This window comes from Rana temporaria, chromosome 3, assembly GCF_905171775.1.
Source record: "Rana temporaria chromosome 3, aRanTem1.1, whole genome shotgun sequence".
Lineage (NCBI taxonomy): Eukaryota > Metazoa > Chordata > Amphibia > Anura > Ranidae > Rana > Rana temporaria.
The window spans coordinates 419,038,671-419,056,040 of NC_053491.1; the positions used below are offsets into that span (position 1 = coordinate 419,038,671).

The 17,370-nt window shown below is 43.9% G+C and overlaps 4 non-coding genes across 4 annotated transcripts; 1 reads left to right on the top strand and 3 right to left on the bottom strand.

The window, feature by feature from the left end:
* Positions 1-6,712: 6,712 nt before the first annotated feature.
* LOC120933907 lies at positions 6,713-6,871 on the bottom strand. Its single transcript, XR_005748160.1, has one exon. It is a non-coding gene; the product is annotated as a U1 spliceosomal RNA (small nuclear RNA).
* A 1,102-nt stretch (positions 6,872-7,973) lies between these two features.
* Positions 7,974-8,132, bottom strand: LOC120933911. Its single transcript, XR_005748161.1, has one exon. It is a non-coding gene; the product is annotated as a U1 spliceosomal RNA (small nuclear RNA).
* A 2,361-nt stretch (positions 8,133-10,493) lies between these two features.
* Positions 10,494-10,590, bottom strand: LOC120934222. The gene has a single exon (XR_005748367.1). It is a non-coding gene; the product is annotated as a small nucleolar RNA U13 (small nucleolar RNA).
* A 2,501-nt stretch (positions 10,591-13,091) lies between these two features.
* LOC120934223 lies at positions 13,092-13,188 on the top strand. The gene has a single exon (XR_005748368.1). It is a non-coding gene; the product is annotated as a small nucleolar RNA U13 (small nucleolar RNA).
* Positions 13,189-17,370: the final 4,182 nt, after the last annotated feature.

The following is a 17,370-nucleotide window of genomic DNA, read 5'->3' on the forward strand; positions in this document are numbered from 1 at the left end:
TATTTAAGGCAATGTCATGTTCAGATTAATGCATCTCTTGAGCATTTTTCCTAATTCTCTGTACTCTCTATACTATATAATACAATTATCCCTGCACATTAGGTATTTTTATCAGAGCATATGAATTGTACAATAAATTAGTTTTACATCCAGCAGTAAATATAATATGACGGGAATGTATTTTGCTGCCACCCAATGGTGTAACTTTAGAAGCCCATAAAGCTGCTATGGGGCTAACAACAAGGGGTGCCCCTTTCATTTCTATAAAAGAATTATACAAAAAATTACTCACATTCTATTATTATTACTATTAGAACTATAATTGCCTCTCTGTTATCTGATGCTTTGTCGGTCTGCCATTAAAGGTCATTTGGTTGGCCATTGGTCTTTCTGTATTCGGCTCAATAGATAACTGAAGGAGCATTAACAGCAGGCTGACAACCTCAGTTCTAATTGTGAGGAAGTAGCTTTGTGTTGTCAGCCGGCAACAGTTAGTCCTGTTACTGAATGGATCCCAGAGTAAAAAACTTTGCACCAGATTCACACATGATTTAGTTTACAAAACGTATATAGTGAGACATGATGCCAAACACAGTGATAAAAAGATTTAGGGTTTACATACAGGGATGGACTGGCCATTGGGACTACAGGGAGTTTCCCGGTGGGCCGATGGCTCAGTAGGCCGGCTTCAGTGACAGCGGACTGCCACCCTCCTCCGCTCCTCTGTCTCTCCCCCCCCCCCCCCGCAGCGCTCACCTGGGGGGAACAAAGAAGCAGGGAGAGGACCAGAGGAGCAGGGGGGATGACAGAGGAGCATGGGGGGAGGGGACAGACAGCTGACTCAACAGCTATGGCCTGGGAGTTTCTCACTTCTGCCTAATCGTGTCCCATAAGGGGGGCACCAAACTGATTCTTTGCCCCGGGTGAAATAATGTCTAGCTTCCCCACTGGTATAAGAGTAACAGTACCAGCCGTTCTACTCTAATAAAGTAGAACGGCTAGTGGCTAGTGAAGGGGGAGAGGGGGCTTGGGTGGCCGGGGGGGGGGTGCAGAAGTTGTCCGGCCACCATGGGAGAGACCTGTCAAAGTGGGCCATTCTGGATGAAGTCCAGGGCCAAATTTCTGTTCCAGTCCAGCCCTGTTTACATATACGTTAAGTGGTATCCCTGGGTTCTCTTCAGGGGTGCACTATAGGCTGCCCACCTATAAAACCAGGTCCCCAAATGTTGTAAACAGAGGTATATTATGTGCTACCCAATTCTGAACTGAAATAGGGGTGCAGTATTGACCATCTACTTTAGACCAATAATAATTAGTGTATAAATAGGGTTGGTTCCTTACGGGTATTTAACAGCCTTACTGGTGAAAATAGGATGGATGTGAATGTTATTAACAGAAAAGGAATAAGCATGAAGTATAAATAAGGGTGAATTAAATCTCCTGAAACGAATATCAAAATTATTCTCTGGAGTCCCTTGGTTTCCACATACTGCCCTACCATCATCCTACAAGACAAAGGATTGAGCTACAAGTCCTTGACAAAATGTCCATGCAGAAAGAATTATCATGTTAGGGGTTCTAACCATATTCTAACCATATTTGTACAACATCCAACCACACTGCACAAAACTTTTAGGTCTATAGGGTTGGGTGCTTGGCTAAACAGTGATGCCATTCAGATCCAAACATAGTGAAAATCCAGCGCTCCAATGGAACTTCCAAGATGGCTGTTTACTGAAGTCCCGTATCAGTAGATATAGCAATATTTCAAGGGAATGCAGACCCTTTTTGAATAAGGCCAACCATTGCCACCGAAGATCTGAAGACCCTACTTGCCGCATGACTGGCCTGAAGACATTTAGATAAGGAAAGTATAAAAAATACAACCGGGGGCTGCTGGATTTATTGGTTCAGTAATACCATTGTAATTATTTATGGAGCTGAAGACATACTTATCCTTTCCTTTTGGCAGAGCTGTCTTCTAAATATTATTTTATTGTATATACTATTCAAAAGGTGTAATGAAATGAAAAATTACCCTACTATAGTTTGATCAGTTAATGTTATAGCAGATACACATTTCATTCTGGAATTTGTACAATTTCTAACAGAAAAAAATAACCCAGAGAAACTTGTAGAACTTTTCATATAAAAACATTAAAAACAAAAAAGTATTATAATTAATGTGCATGCAAATTATTGTAATCACGAACCCTGCATACAGCTTTTCTATATACACATATACAGTGCCTTGCGAAAGTATTCAGCCACCCTTGAAATTTGCGACCTTTTGCCACATTTCAGGCTTCAAACATAAAGATATGAAACTGTATTTTTTTTTTAAAAAAAATCAACAACAAGTGGGACACAATCATGAAGTGGAACGAAATTTATTGGATATTTCAAACTTTTTTAAAAAATAAAAAATTGGGCGTGCAAAATTATTCAGCCCCTTTACTTTCAGTGCAGCAAACTCTCTCCAGAAATTCAGTGAGGATCTCTGAATGATCCAAGGTTGACCTAAATGACTAATGATGATAAATAGAATCCACCTGTGTGTAATCAAGTCTCCGTATAAATGCACCTGCACTGTGATAGTCTCAGAGGTCTGTTTAAAGCGCAGAGAGCATCATGAAGAACAAAGAACACACCAGGCAGGTCCGAGATACTGTTGTGAAGAATTTTAAAGCCGGATTTGGATACAAAAAGATTTCCCAAGCTTTAAACATCCCAAGGAGCACTGTGCAAGCGATAATATTGAAATGGAAGGAGTATCAGACCACTGCAAATCTATGAAGACCTGGCAGTCCCTCTAAACTTTCAGCTCATACAAGGAGAAGACTGATCAGAGATGCAGCCAAGAGGCCCATGATCACTCTGGATGAACTGCAGAGATCTACAGCTGAGGTGGGAGACTCTGTCCATAGGACAACAATCAGTCCCTGTATACTGCACAAATCTGGCCTTTATGGAAGAGTCACAAGAAGAAAGCCATTTCTTAAAGATATCCATAAAAAGTGTCATTTAAAGTTTGCCACAAGCCACCTGGGAGACACACCAAACATGTGGAAGAAGGTGCTCTGGTCAGATGAAACCAAAATCCAACTTTTTGGCAACAATGCAAAACGTTATGTTTGGCGTAAAAGCAACACAGCTCATCACCCTGAACACACCATCCCCACTGTCAAACATGGTGGTGGCAGCATCATGGTTTGGGCCTGCTTTTCTTCAGCAGGGACAGGGAAGATGGTTAAAATTGATGGGAAGATGGATGGAGCCAAATACAGGACCGTTCTGGAAGAAAACCTGATGGAGTCTGCAAAAGACCTGAGACTGGAACGGAGATTTGTCTTCCCACAAGACAATGATCCAAAACATAAAGCAAAATCTAAAATGGAATGGTTCACAAATAAACATATCCAGGTGTTAGAATGGCCAAGTCAAAGTTCAGACCTGAATCCAATCGAGAATCTGTGGAAAGAACTGAAAACTGCTGTTTACAAATGCTCTCCATCCAACCTCACTGAGCTTGGATGGAGATACCCCAAGCGACTTACAGCTGTAATCGCAGCAAAAGGTGGCGCTACAAAGTATTAACTTAAGGGGGCTGAATAATTTTGCACGCCCAATTTTTCAGTTTTTTTTTTTTTTTTAAAGTTTGAAATATCCAATAAATTTCGTTCCACTTCATGATTGTGTCCCACTTGTTGTTGATTCTTCAAAACAAATTACAGTTTTATATCTTTATGTTTGAAGCCTGAAATGTGGCAAAAGGTCGCAAAGTTCAAGGGGGCCGAATACTTTCGCAAGGCACTGTATATATATATTGCCATTTTTTTTAAACAATAGGTGCTGGAACTCAACCACGACCCCCCAAAACCCCTCCACCCACACACACCTTCCAAATCACATCAAATAGTGGGTGTGGTCAGTCAAATTTCACAAACAGTAGAAGGGTCTTAAAGGGTTAAAGGGGCATTAAATACCTGGATTGCATTACATACAAAGTGCAGCGTTCATGAGGGTTGCACACAGAGTGCAGAGCTGTCACTTGTTTACCAGACTTCTATGTTTACACATGATTGTGCTGAGCAGGCACCCCCAATGGTCTGCGTTTCCCCTGCAAAAAAGCCCTGTATATATATATATATATATATATATATATATATATATAGAAGTATTTTTTGGAGTATGATTTTAATGTATTTATATTATTATATATAAAAACAATTTAGTCTCATGTGCAGTTGGGCTATTTTTTTAATGTTTTAACATTTGTAAGTAGGGTTACACAGATACCTATATCAATATCGGTGCTGATATCGAGTATTTGCACGAGTACTGGTATCTGAGCCCATACAAAATTGATAAGTTCAAATCTCACTGCAAAAAGTCGCATGCAATTTGAACAGGAACACGGTGCAATTACTACAGAGAGAATATACACCTACATGATTTTGTTGTGTTTGATATTGAATTTTCTTTTTTTAATTGTCATTTTTTATGATTTTTGAATATCATGACTACAGGCTGTTGTGTGGTTACTAGTTATAAGCCTTTTTACTTACTGTCCCGTAGTTATCGTAAACTGTCTTTTGAAATTTGCTGCCATCTAGTGGTTATATTTTTTTTTAGCATTTCTTATCGTAGATCTTATGAACACCCTACAGTATTTTGATAATATATTAAGAAAAATTAGGTCATAGTTGTGAATGGAACCTGTCACGAAGCAAAATACATGCATTAGTAGCCTCCAATCAGGGGCTATGTGCTGATTATGGGGATATGAAAATAGAAGTTGTTGTTTGCTATTACACATCCGTACCAAAGAGCTATTAAGTAGTTCTGGATTGAGGTCATGGTAGCTTATCTTGTTTAAATGGTATAGGTTCCCTATAACTAGTTTTGGCCTTTAAATCGAAGTTACACCCAAAAGTGGAAGTTCTGCTTTAAGCACTCCTTACCCCCTTACATGCCAGATTTGGCAGGTTATTTTTCTTGGGGGGGAGCAGGTACCTAGTTTTGACAGGTACCTGCTCCCACTGCAAACATCTGTGGCCGCTCAACCTATACAAAGCAATCATAGGCTGACAAGTTCAGCGGCTGTTTGCTCATGTTGGCATGTATCCACACACCCAGCATTTACCTGTGATTAGGGAGAGATGAATCTGCCACAACGTGGGACATCCCAACATCAGTAAAACAACTGATACATCCAACTACTTCATAAAAATTTTTAGTATTATCAGGGATTACAGGAGAGAGATCTGTCATATCTATGGTCAAAATGTAAAATCATATATTCATTTCCACATTGTATTTCAATTATTTCTAGCCTACTTCTATTAATCAGAATGAAATTGTATTTTTATATTATTTTACTATATTACATTATTTATTTAACATAATATTTTTTATTATTATATTATATTATTTGTATTGCTATTATAATTCTGTTGTTATAATATTAAAATGTTCATGCTATGACCATAGATCTCCTTTAAATTCACACATGAATTAATAGGGCACATATTAGCTTATCCAAAGTTTATCTCATTATTATTGTAAAAAAAAAAAAAAAAAAAAAAACCTTGCTATGATTTAGCACAGATCCAGGAGTCCTCCACATTTTTTTTTTTTGAAAAGCCTATGGCGTGTGAACACACCCAAAAAAAACTCCACCCGGTGCAGAAAAAATGTGCACACACATAAAGAGTGTTCACAAAAACGTGCAGACGGGTGCAACGTCAAGTGGTCCTCCTGTGAAGAGGGACCCAAACCCTGATCCCCCGGGGCGTTAGGCTCCAGACGGGGACTGAGGTACTGTGGTCCGAGCAACCGAAGCCGACACGGACCCAACTTCCTCGGAGGGACTGCCGAAACAGAACCCTCCCAGTACTAGGTGGGGCTCCCCCAAAGGGAGACCCCATGAGAGCAGGCGAACTAAGCCAGAAGGCCATGTCCACCCACTCCCAAGACGTTCAGGGCTGGCCCGAGGACCCGCACCCTACTAATCACACAGTGACAAAACGTGCACAACAAAAAAAGACAAAAAAGTGACAAACACAGGCTTAAATAAAATAAAGTGGGGGAAGGGATAGTGGAGAGGAGAGTGAAAGAAGTGGCCATTGTGGTGAAACAATGACCAGGCCCTCCGGCCAGGAATAAAAAATTCCTCCGGTCCTAGCCAAAAGGCCCGGCCCAGGAGGCAGGTGCTAAAAAAAGCGTGTATCTGGTGCAGTGACCGTGGTATCCTAAATCAATGTGTCCCTCACACACAGTGATCTTCAGATACCCCTGGACTGCCACTCAGGGGCACATGCACCATAGGCTTTTCGTTCCATATCCGACCCCCCGACCGGCCAGTGCAGCCCTCCACCCCTGCCAGCCAACCCGGCGGATTTGCATGGTCCTACCCCGTCATATCCCAGGGCATTACCAGCTCCTCCTACCGGATCGCTGACAGATAGCACTTACACCAGCCAGCCAGAAGGCCAGACTAGAACTCGGCAAAAAGACTAAGACCAAGCGCAGTACCCACCCTCACCAGGAGCACCCTTCCAGATGGCTCAGACTCAACCATGGGCCGGCCCCCAGTATTCTATCGGGCAGCACAGCGTAGTCCCTGCTGAAACCATCCTTCCAGGTGCAATGACGTCATTGGATTGCATCCACCCTCCCCATGTAGGAGGTGCTTCAGCGCTCCGCTGACAACTGATAAGGACAGATACCACACCCAGTCCCAGCCAAAAGGCCGAGAAGCGGCAGGGAAGACAACCACGATCAGCACGGCCTAGAGTGTGCAATAGCCGTGCCTCGCCCTGGGAGAACCACCTTCATGATCATGGTATCTCACCTGCCAGGTAAGTAGGAGTCCTCCACATTGTTTTTTTTTTTTTTGAAAAGCCTATGGCGTGTGAACACACCCAAAAAAACTCCACCCGGTGCAGAAAAAATGTGCACACACATAAAGAGTGTTCACAAAAACGTGCAGACGGGTGCAACGTCAAGTGGTCCTCCTGTGAAGAGGGACCCAAACCCTGATCCCCCGGGGCGTTAGGCTCCAGACGGGGACTGAGGTACTGTGGTCCGAGCAACCGAAGCCGACACGGACCCAACTTCCTCGGAGGGACTGCCGAAACAGAACCCTCCCAGTACTAGGTGGGGCTCCCCCGAAGGGAGACCCCATGAGAGCAGGCGAACTAAGCCAGAAGGCCATGTCCACCCACTCCCAAGACGTTCAGGGCTGGCCCGAGGACCCGCACCCTACTAATCACACAGTGACAAAACGTGCACAACAAAAAAAGACAAAAAAGTGACAAACACAGGCTTAAATAAAATAAAGTGGGGGAAGGGATAGTGGAGAGGAGAGTGAAAGAAGTGGCCATTGTGGTGAAACAATGACCAGGCCCTCCGGCCAGGAATAAAAAATTCCTCCGGTCCTAGCCAAAAGGCCCGGCCCAGGAGGCAGGTGCTAAAAAAAGCGTGTATCTGGTGCAGTGACCGTGGTATCTTAAATCAATGTGTCCCTCACACACAGTGATCTTCAGATACCCCTGGACTGCCACTCAGGGGCACATGCACCATAGGCTTTTCGTTCCATATCCGACCCCCCGACCGGCCAGTGCAGCCCTCCACCCCGGCCAGCCAACCCGGCGGATTTGCATGGCTCTACCCCGTCATATCCCAGGGCATTACCAGCTCCTCCTACCGGATCGCTGACAGAGATAGCACTTACACCAGCCAGCCAGAAGGCCAGACTAGAACTCGGCAAAAAGACCAAGACTAAGCGCAGCACCCATCCTCACCAGAAGCACCCTTCCAGATGGCTCAGACTCAACCATGGGCCGGCCCCCAGTATTCTGTCGGGCAGCACAGCGTAGTCCCTGCTGAAACCATCCTTCCAGGTGCAATGACGTCATTGGATTGCATCCACCCTCCCCATGTAGGAGGTGCTTCAGCGCTCCGCTGACAACTGATAAGGACAGATACCACACCCAGTCCCAGCCAAAAGGCCGAGAAGCGGCAGGGAAGACAACCACAATCAGCACGGCCTAGAGTGTGCAATAGCCGTGCCTCGCCCTGGGAGAACCACCTTCATGATCATGGTATCTCACCTGCCAGGTAAGTAGGAGTCCTCCACATTGTCTAAAAGAAATGTTCAACTTTCTAGCAAAGTAAGTGCCATGTCTGTGCCTACCTTCACCCATCCTTCCCTCTACTGCACCTCCCTAAGGTTATTGAGATTGTCTTTAGGGATCGCAAGGAATAGAAGGTGGAATGCTGAACTATATAACAACTTTTAGTAGAGATACTATTTGGTTATTGAGACTGCCCATCACATTGCTGGAGCAAATGGGAGAAACCTAAAATGTGATGGCTGGGCATCAAATTGCTAAATTAGGTTAACATTTGCATAAGGCTCCTTGTGCACTAGCAGATCCTGAAGTTGAGTTTAGGAGCTTTTGTCGTTTTTTTTTTTTTTTTTTTTTTTGCCAGAACTCCTAAACTCAACTTCATAAAAAGCCTATGGCCCGTATTCACAAAGCACTTACGCCGACGTATCTCGAGATACGCTGCGTAAGTGTAAATATGCGCCGTCGTAGCTATGCGCCGTGCCCATAAACTGAGATACGCCTGAAAATAGGCTTCATCCGACCGATGTAACTTTCCTACGCTGGCGTATCTTGGGCGCATATTTACGCTGGCCGCAAGTGGCGCTCCCATTGTTTTCCTATGCAAATGAGGGAGATACGCTGATTCACGAATGTAGTTGCGCCCGGCGCATAATATATGCGGTTTGCGTAAGTCGTACGTCCGGTGTAAAGTTATTCCCCATATAGGAGGCGCAACTCATGCAAAGGTATGGACCAGGGAACACAGCCGTCGTATTTTACGTCGTTTATGTAGTACGTGAATATGGCTAGGCGTAGGTTACGTTCACATCGACGTATGTTAGGCAGTTGTTTCAACGTGATTCTGAGCATGCGCACAGGGATGCGGCCACGGGACGGCGCATGCGCCGTTCGTTTTAATTACTTCTATGGCGCTTGGCCCATCATTAGCATGGGGTCACGCCTCATTAGCATGGCTCACGCCCACTTCCACCTACGCTGGCTTACGCCGAGGAAACCCAGCGTAGATTGGAGAGTGAGTGGGAGCAAGTGCATTGTGAATACTGTGCTTGCCTCTCTGCGCTGCGTCGGCGTAGCGTATATTCGATACGCTACGCTGGCATAAATATGCGCCAATGTATGTGAATCCGGGCCTATGTGTCCATGTAAACATAGACTTTTAGCAGAGTTTAGGAGATGCCGCGGTTAGGCAAGGTCCCTCTTCTGAACACTGAAGAGTCACATTCAGGGCCGGCTGCAGGAAAACGCAATGTTTTCCCACAGTAACTGCGGGGCAAGTGTACGTGAAGCCTAATGCCGCGTACACATGATCATTTTTCAGCATGAAAGAAAACTTCGTTTTTCAGCATGTCTAAAAAACAACGTTTTCCCAACTTCATCGTTAAAATGACGTTGCCCACACACCATCGTTTTTAAAAAATTATCTAGCAAAGCGCGGTGACGTACAACACGTACGACGGCACTTTAAAGGGGAAGTTCTATTCGCCTTTGGGCTGCTTTAGCTGATTCCGTGTTAGTAAAAGACGATTCGTGCTTTTTTGTCTGTTACAGCGTGATGAATGTGCTTACTCCATTATGAACGGTAGTTTTACCAGAACGAGCGCTCCCATCTCATAACTTGCTTCTGAGCATGCGCAGGTTTAAAACGTCGTTTTAGCCCACACACGATTATTTTTTACAACCTGAAAAATAACATAGTTTAAAATGACGTTAAAAAATGCAGCATGTTCGAATTTTTTTTTTGTTGTTTTTCAGGACCTGAAAAATGATGTGAAGCCCACACACGATCATTTTAAATGACGTTTTTGAAAAACAACGTTTTTTTCATGCTGAAAAATGATCGTGTGTACGCGGCATAAGAGTGCCTGGATTTATGGATTCCTGACACTTTAGAGGACTTCTGATGCTATTAGCAATTTAAAGCTTTACAATTTTGTTGTTAAATGTGCATTTGTTTTATTACTTGAAAGTTGGTGCGCTTTGTGTATTTCTTCTAGATCTGTACAGTAATCCAGTGTGAAACTTTGCCTCTGTGCAGGAGATTCCTGGAACAAAGACCGGTCACTGCTGCTCTATCTCCTTGTGCAGGGTGACTGGTCTCGTCTCCACCCCCTCCCATCCTTTTCTGCAGGCAGCCTGTAAGTGGGTGGAGGCTGCTGAATCCCTCCCACAGATATTCCTTCTGCACAACCTACATGTCATTATTACTTTACAACCTAATTGGTGAAACAGTGGAATTACAACCATCACAATCAAAAATTTTAAATGAAGGCTTTTGCATCACCGCCTAGCATATAAATCAATGATTATACCCAACATTCTTATAACTACTGCATTAAGCAAGTGAAGTTTTATCTAGGTCAGAAGGGTGATGTGCTCAGTCGTAACAACTAGAGTTGCACATTTCACAAAACCATGTGACTACCCACTCATCATTCCCTAGAACCAGAAGGATCACAGCTGGACATACGCAGCCACAACCCACTTCCAAGGACCTCTGAATCAGAATAGGGAGACACAAAATCATATTCCCATATTGCGTTGTGCTATATTAACCACTTAAGGACCAAGTTTTTTTTCTGATACTTGTTGCTTACAAGTTAAAAGCAGTGTTTTTTTGCTAGAAAATTACTTAGAACCCCCAAACATTATTTATATCATTTTTTCTTGCAAAGACTCTGGGGAAAAAATGGCGGTCGTTGCTGTACTGGTCACCACCGTTTACGATATTCCCATTCCATCAACCCACGACAGCTTATTCGACACTTCACAATCTGACAGGCACGACCCATTCCATTTCCCAGAATAACCGAGACATAAGCTCTAGTCTTTCTGGTTTCAAAATGAATGAACGAATGCTTTAATGGTTAGCTTTCTTTTATACAGTACACACATGTTACAGTAATCAAAGGAACAAAGAAACTCTCCACCCACACATCACACAATGGGGCTTCACTCACATTCTTTTAGATAATGACATTCAGAGGAGTTAATAACCCCCCAGACGTCCGGACTCCGATAATAAGCGATTCACCTGCATAATACACATTCCTATGTCAGACGTTTTGGCACCGATCTGACATAATTAACATGACCTAATTACTACAGTTGACAAGTACATTCCACACACAAAACAGTAGTAGCATACATAATGAAGGGTCTTAGGAGCAGACCTAATTAGCACAATGGACACAAAACAGTATTAGCATCACACAATGGAATGTCTAGGAGCAGACGCAATTAACCCCTCAAAAGCATGTGTCCCCCCATTGAATGAAAACACTCCATTTGGAGTCAGACTTTAACAACTTGTAATATTTCAAGATATCCTGCAAAACATGAATTATCATTTATCAGTCACCCTATGCCCAAAAGGGGCACAGGGTGACCCTAGACCCAAGAGTCATTAGTGACGCTGGCACAGGAGTACCCCCCATCCTTCAAAAGTCTCTGGGTGTCACGGGTCATTCCGTTACAGTTGCAATATAGTATGTCACACAGTATTTGCGCACCGGTCTTTCAAGCGCAATTTTTTGAGGGAAAAAATACACTTCACTGAACTTTAAAACAATTTAACAGTAAAGTTAGCCAAATTTTGTTTGTATATTGGGAAAGATGATGCTACGCCGAGTAAATAGATACCTAACAGTGCGCACACTCGCGAAATGGCGACAAACTACGGTACTTAAACATCTCCATCGGCGATGGTTTAACATTTTTAACAATAACAAGTTTAGAATTACAGAGCAGTAGCTGGATTCACGTAGATGTGCCTAACTTTAGGCGGGCGTAGCGCATCTCATATATGCTACGCCACCGTAAGTTAGAGAGGCAAGTGCTGTATTCACAAAGCACTTGTGTCCTAAGTTACGGCGGCGAAGCGTAAATGTGCAGGCGTAAGCGTGCCTAATTCAAATTGTGAAGAGGTGGGCGTGTTTTATGTAAATAAAGCATGACCCCCACGTAAATGACGTTTTTAACGAAAGGCGCATGCGCCGTCCGAGGACGTAACCTAGTGCGCATGCTCCAAATTACGCCGCAAAGACTCATTGCTTTCGACATGTACGTAAATTACGGCCAGCCCCATTCACGGACGACTTACGCAAACAAAGTAAACATTTTAAAATTCAACGCGGTTCCGACGTCTATACTTGACATTGGCTGCGCCATCTTTTTGGTGGATTATCTTTACGCCTGAAAACGCCTTACGTAAACGGCATATCTTTACTGCGACGGGCAAGCGTACGTTCGTGAATAGGCGTATCTTGCTGATTTACGCATTCTAGGCGTAAATCAGCGTACACGCCCCTAGCGGCCAGCGTAAACAGACAGCTAAGATACGACGGCGCCAGCGGTCGTATCTTAGCTACATTTAAGCGTATCTCAATTTGAGAATACACTTAAATATACGACGGCGCAGATTCGGAGTTACGACGGCGTATCTACTGATACGCTGTCGTATCTCTACGTGAATCTGGCTACAGGTCTTTTGCTAGAATTATTGCTCTCACGCTGACGATCGCCACGATACCTCACATGTGTGATTTGAACACCGTTTACATTTGTGTAGGCATTTTTTGGTGCGTGGGCACGCGGGGCAGGGGCACTTTTAAAAAGATATTTATATATGTATATTTTTTTTTCTTTTTTATTTTTTTTACACTTTTCCTTTAAAAAAAAAAAAACACAGGCAACCTCTCTGCTTTCTCTTTGATTTTTTTATTGCCAAGTCAAGTTGAAGAGAAAACAGAGAGGTTGTCTGTCTCTAATGTATCAAAAGTGAAGATGAGGCCCATATCAAGCAAAGCAAATTATATAATAGATTTTTGTTTACTCCAGAATTGTTAGTGCCAATAATAATATAACACGGTGTGATATGGGAATATGAATTTGGGTCTCCCTATCCTTATCCAGGGGTCATTGACACTGGGTTTTAGCTGCGGGTTTCTTTCTATGATCCTTCTGGTTCTAGGGAATGATGAGTGGGTAGTCACATGGTTATGTGAAATGTGCAGCTCCAGTTGTTACGACTGAGCACATCACCCTTCTGACCTAGAAATACAAAGAGCTAGATTCAGATAGCTGCACCCCTTCTTACGGCGGCGCAGCGTATCGTATTTACGCTATGCCGCCGCAACTTTCAGGAGCAAGTGCAGTATTCACAAAGTACTTGCTCCGTAAGTTGCGGCGCGCAGTGCAAATGGGGCCCGCGTAATTCAAATGTGGAAGGGGGGGGTGTGTTTTATGCTAATATGTGATGATCTGACGTGATTGACGTGTTTTACGAACGGCGCATGTGCCGTCCGTGTACATATCCCAGTGTGTATTGCTTCAAATGACGTCGCAAGGACGTCATTGGTTTCGACTTGAACGGAAATTACGTCCAGCCCTATTCGTGAACGACTTTCGCAAACGACGCAAAAAATTCAAATTTCGAAGCGGGAACGACGTCCATACTTAACATTGGCTGCGCCACCTAATAGCAGGAGCAACGTTACGCCGAAAAAGCCTTACGCAAACGACGTAAAAAACTACCACCGGGCGCACGTACATTTGTGAATCGGTGTAACTAGGTAATTTGCATACTCTACGCCGAAAACAACGGAAGAGCCACCTAGCGGCCAGCGTGAGAATGCACCCTAAGATACGACGGCGTAAGAGACTTATGCCAGTCGTATCTTAGGCTAATGTTGGCGTATCTTGCTTTCTGAATACAGAAAGAAGATACGCAGGCGCAGCTTTGAATTTACGCGGCGTATCTATGGATACGCCGGCGTAAATCGTTGCTGAATCTAGCCCATAGATTTTGTTTATTGAATGTAGTCTTCTAATAGAAAATAAGTGTAGCAATTCTATGATGGTTAAAATGCATTTCTGTTTATGTGAAAGTTTTTGTTCTTTTGAAAGTAGTAGATCTCTAATATTTCCAGGGTGTTCTGTTATTCAGATTTTGATTTCATTAAGAAAGTTTGTTTGTCCTTCCCAACTTCTGTTTTTCTCTATTGGTCCAGCCATGTGATGGATTGGCTCAATAACCAATTGGGATGCACTGTGGATTGGATTGGATTGGGTTGGATTGGGTTGGATTGGATTGGGTTGGGTTGTATGGGTGGGCAATCCAAGCACCAACTTCACTAGGAAGTTCAAATTTGTATTGCAGAATATAGAAGACAGCTAAATCTGTGTATGGACACCTCGGAGTGTCTGCTATTATGTGTGAGTAACATTCCTGCCCTATTTACTTACTGTCTTCACTAGACAGGAAGACATGGAATATCTCCAACAACAACAGACAGAAAAGGGGAGCGGTAGGCTTCAACCCATGTTAACTTGCTCTTGTTGTCTGTGACCCATTGTAGATTTTTCCTGCTTTCTGGTGAAGCCATCGTCACTGTGACTAACGACAAGGCCTTGTCATGTGGGCCTCACACCCAGTTTTGCAGCTGGAACATGGCGGAACTCCATTGGGGTTGCACACTGTGCATAGTGAATCCCTAAACTGTGCACTTTATATGCAACACACCCCTAAACCCTGCATTCTGTATACAGCACACCCCTAAATCCTGCACTCTGTACACAGCACACCCCTAAACCCTGCATTCTGTACACAACACACCCCTAAACCCTGCACACTGTACACAACACACCCCTAAACCCTGCACTCTGTACTCAACACACCCCTAAACCCCGCATTCTGTACACAGCACACCCCTAAACCCTGCATTCTGTACACAGCACACCCCTAAACTCTGCATTCTGTACACAACACACCCCTAAACCCTGCATTCTGTACACAGCACTCTGCTAAACATTGCACTCTGTACACAACACACCCTAAACAATGCATTCTGTACACAACACACCCCTAAACCCTGCATTCTGTTCACAACACACCCCTACACTCTGCACTCTGCACACAACACACAACTACACCCTGCACTCTGCACACAGCACACTACTGAACTCTGTACACAACACACCCCTACACCCTGCACTCTGCACACAACACACAACTACACCCTGCACTCTGCACACAGCACACTCCTGAACTTTGTACACAACACACCCTTAAACCCTGCACTCTGTAAACAGCACAACCCTGAGATCTGTACACAACACATCCCTACACCCTGCACTCTGCACACAACACACACCTAAACTCTATACACAACACACCTCTACACTCTGCACACAGCACATTCCTACACCCTGGACTCTGCACACAACACACCCCTGAGCTCTGTACACAGCACACCTATACACTCTGCACACAGCACACCCCTACACCCTGCACACAATATACCCCTAAACCCTGCACTCTGTACACAGCACACCCCTGAGCTCTGTACACAACACGCCCCTAAACCCTACACTCTGCACACAGCAAACCACTTAACTCTGTACGCAACACACCCCTAAACTCTAACAATTAACTTTTTTTATCTGCTGCCTTTTAGTCAGTTTAGACTGTTCTGGGGGCGTTGTGACACTGCTTTATAGTACGAATCAAGGTTGTCTTATTGCATTAAATTTTACAGTGCTGCAGATTAAAAGCAAAGGTAATTTATAACAACTTTACATTACAACATGACTTGTGTAGCAATTGTGTATGCTTTATTAATTTATTTATTGCTATACTTTTTTTTCCACGGTCTGGTAAGTCTTGCTATTGCATAATGAAACCTGCAAGGCACCACAAGCACCCAGACAACAGTCACGGGTCGGTATGCAATTTTTGGCAAAGTGTTAGAAATCTGTTAGGCCTGCTTTAGCACTTTGGAGATTGTGTTTAGATAAAGGCCATATTTTATTCACTTAGGCATTAAGATCATTTGTAACAATAATACTGACTGTATATTCTGAACCAGGGGGGCCTCTAGCCTTTGTTTCTCCTGCAGTGTTCAATGAAGTTCCATGTAAACACTGTCAAACATTCAGCCTCATTCAGATTGTTTGTTTGGTTTATTATTTAATAGGATTAGAAAATGGCTTTGTCATGTTTTTTGCTGGTTCTGCCGACTGCAGAGTTCTTTTTCCAATATTGAAGGCAATGTCATATTTGGATTAATGCAGATCTTGAGCATTTTTCCTAAGTAATTCTCTGTAAACTTAATACTATAGAATAAAACTATCCCTAAACATTCTTATCAGAGTATAGGAATTGTACAAACAATCAGTTTTACACCCACAGTAACTATATTATAATGGGGATGTATTATGCTGCCATCCAGTGGTGTAACTATAGCCATTACAACCCATGAAGCTGCTATGTAGCTAATGACAAAAGCGGGCCCATTCTATTGCTATAAAAGAATTATACATTTAAAAAATTGCTCACATTCTGCCTCTGCCATTGCCTATTAGCTGCAATGTTGTCAGACTACAATGCAAGGTCCTTCATTTCACCATTGGGCTGCCTATAGATAACTGATGGAGCATGAACAGCAAGTTGACAACCTCAGTTCTAATTGTGAAGAAGTGGCTTTGTGTTGTCAGCCTGCAACAGTAAAGCCTCGTACACACGGTCGGACATCCGACAAACTTTCCCTTGGATTTTTGTCCAAAGTGATTTTCAGGACAAGCAAAACAAACAATTACTTGGGGCCCCGAGCTGGCCTGGGGCCCCCAACTTCCCCTTCCCAGGATGTAGCGTGGCCGAGCTCCTCTTCCTTCCACCTGGAGTCCTGTCAGTCCGGCTGGGTACTGCGCGTGGTACAGGAGATTCAGTTTCCTGTTCCCGGCCGGACTGACAGGAAGTGCACACTGAGTGCTCACTTCCTTTCAGTCCGGCCGGGAAGACAGGAAACTGAATCTCCTGTACCGAACGGTACCCGGCCCGGGCACTATCTGATAGGGGACTGGGGAAGAGGCAGGGGGAAGAGGAGCTCGGCCACGCTACAGCGGCAGCCTACAGGGAAGAAGGGGAGGTAAGAATAGAAAAAAAAATTGTGTAGCGTTAACGTAGGCTTTGCATGGGGGGGGGGGTGCTTGGGGGACCCCATTTTGCTTGGGGCCCCCAAATTCTTTCAAACGGCCCTGCACCCATAGCATACACACGCTCAGACTTTTCTGAAAACTTTTCTAAAACTTTCCCAACATCACGTGGTTTTTCTGCTCTTTTCTGCACTTTATCGCCACCCTTTGGTGAACTTCTGCTATTGTTGGTTGATTTTAACATTGGTTCTGGGCATGCGTGTTTGTACTTCGGACAAAAGTCTAGGCACCATCGGACTTT